Genomic DNA, 2,953 nt, shown 5'->3' on the forward strand with positions numbered 1-2,953 from the left:
AAATCGATCCAGCGATACCGCGAGTCCACCGCGTGGTGCAACAAAGCGGTCTGCTGTTTCAAGTAGTTGATGTCTCCACGGCGCAAGTTGCGATTAAAACGGCGCAAACCAACGTTTTGACTCGGCGATCAACGTCAAATAATGGACAAATTCGGTTGCCGTATCGTTCGACGCACACAATTTTTACATCTTTAATAACAAGAATATTATCCAGCATACTCCAAATTTGATTTATTATAGAAATGAAGCATCTTATATTTATCAGGTACATACTTATAATTAAAGAAAACAAAATTATTCTTACTTATCTTCTAGTACAAGTTGTAGCATCCTTAATTATATTGTTTGTCATAATTAGCAACCGAGTAATTTTAAATTCTAGACATTCAATATTAATATTATCTCTATTTTTAAAAGTTACAATCCCCCTTTTTCAGGTATGAATACTTCCTTAAGCAAATTTATAAACTGGCAGGCATTGGAACTTTTACTAACTTTACAGAAATTGCATCCACTTATTATTTATTATCTTACAAAGATTACAAGACCAATCTTTATATTCTTAATAATAACAATATATTCTATATATTTTTAAATATTACAATAATTGGTTCTCCTGTTTCTATAATTAACATTAAAAAATGAAAATCTTACTTAGAGATTCCTACAATACTAAAACAAGATAAATTATTACACTTCTTTAATAAAAACATCAAATATGCTTTATACACTGTTTCACTTTTACTCTACTATTCTACTTATAATTAGTTTCATTTTCAATAAAATTAAAATCTTACTTAAATTATTTCAACACACTATCAAAAAATTAAGTTTAATATTTGCAGTTATAATAATAAACTTAGCAAGAATGCCACCATTTTGTTTTTTTATCTTCAAATAATTCACAACTTACATTATTATTAAAAATTCAAAAAGTAAAATATTAATAATCTATTTTGTATTTAATTCCTTGTTAATAACATTTATCCAAATTAAAATAATTTCATGATCCCTATTTGTAAACAACTTTAAATCTAAATAATTAATAAAGACTTAAGGCTTGTGAAATTTAAACCAATGAATGAATATAAGGCCTTACGAGCCGTTCTCAAAGTGTTAAGCGAGATCTTATACATGTATATATATATACGTATACACATGTAACGAATTCACTTGTAAATTTTTACAAGTGAGTTTTTCGAATTGAAATCTCAATTCTTAAAATCATATGGGATGCTAGATTTGCATCTCACATATGAGAGACCCCGGATACCCCCCTAACTAATAATTAAAATATTGCAAAAAAAACTCCTCGGCCAGGAGTCGAACCTGGAATCTCCAACTTTCCGTGCCATCGCCTTTTCTATTAGTATACTCCTTACTTTAAGAAGAGTTATTAGTTCAAGTGTTGCAACTAATTGAACAGTATATCCTCCTTTATCCTCAAATATTTTCTACAGAGATGCGTCAGTAGATTTAGCAATTTTTACTCTACATAGTGCAGAAATTTTTTCAATTATAGAAGCTATTAACTTCATCTCTACAATTATTAATATAACTTAGAAAAATTTTTCCATAGACAAAACTCTTTTAATAGTCTGATTTATCTTAATTACAGCTATTTTGCTTGTTTTCTCACTACCTGTGCTAGCTAGTGCAATAACTATGCTTTCAAAAGATCAATACTTAAATACCTTTCATGAGGAGGAGATGCAATCCTATACCAACATTTATTCAGATTTTTTGGACATCCAGAAGTTTATATTTTAATCTTACTAGAATTTACAATAATCTCTCATATTATTAGAAGTGAAAAAAGTAAAAAAGAAACATTAAGATTTTTAGGAACTATTCATGCAATAATAGCAAATAAATTTCTAGGATTCATTGTAGAAGCCCATTATATATTTACAATAGGAATAGATGTTGACGATCTAATTTCACCTCAGCAACAATGATCATTGCTGTTTCTACAGGAATTAAAGACTTTAGATGAATTAATACCTTGCACGAAAATAAAATAAATAAACTCCACTCTGGTTTGATCTTTGGGATTTGTATTTATATTTACCATAGAAGGATTATATGGTATTATACTATTAAATTCAAGTGATATTGTATTACATGACACATACTACGTTGTAACCCGTTTCCATTATGTTCTATAAATAGAAGCTGTAATTTTCAATTATTGCAGGAATCATTCACTGATTCCCTCTTATACTGGTTACGCTCTAAATAATTTTTTATTAAATATTTAATTTTTAGAAATATTTACTGGTGTCAATAGAACCTCTTTTTTTCAACATGTCTTACGATTTAGAGGAATATCTTGCCGATACAGAGATTACCATGAGACATTTGTGTTTCATGAATTAATAATTTATTAGTAGGTTTACTTATTTCAATTATAAGACTAATTTTACTTGCTTGCATTTGAGAATCTTTAGCATCCACACAAAAAATTATTTCTATATTTCACCAAACTTTATGTATTAAACGACTGCAATCCTATTCTCTTATGTTTTATAGTTACAATGAATTTCTTCAATAAATTAATTTAGCAGAATAAGTGCCACGGTGTTAAATACCATATATAAAATCTAAATTTTTATTAAAAATTAATACACAAATTATAGGTCTTCAAAATTCTACTACTCATATCTACGATATAATCATCATTTTCTATGACTTCACAATAATAGGTTTAAATTTTATTCCAACATTAAGGTTTCTAATTATATTATCATTCTGATACAATAATCTTTCTAATCAATTTTTTCTAAAAGGAAACATTATTGAAATTTTTTAAACTATATTGTCCTTATAATTACACTAAGTTTTATTGTTATTCCATTCATTCAAACTCTATATTTTACAGATAAAATATTAATAAACAACATAACCATTAAAGTTCTAGGTCACTAATGATTCTGTTGTGAGCCAATTTTTG

At 27.2% G+C, this 2,953-nt stretch overlaps 1 pseudogene; it reads left to right on the forward strand.

The window, feature by feature from the left end:
* Positions 1-1,365: 1,365 nt before the first annotated feature.
* On the forward strand, positions 1,366-2,554 carry LOC109862826 (annotated as a pseudogene).
* The last annotated feature ends 399 nt before the right edge of the window (positions 2,555-2,953 follow it).

This window comes from Pseudomyrmex gracilis, unplaced genomic scaffold (genome assembly GCF_002006095.1).
Source record: "Pseudomyrmex gracilis isolate BER0280 unplaced genomic scaffold, ASM200609v1 scaffold_2453, whole genome shotgun sequence".
In the NCBI taxonomy this organism is placed as follows: Eukaryota; Metazoa; Arthropoda; class Insecta; order Hymenoptera; family Formicidae; genus Pseudomyrmex; species Pseudomyrmex gracilis.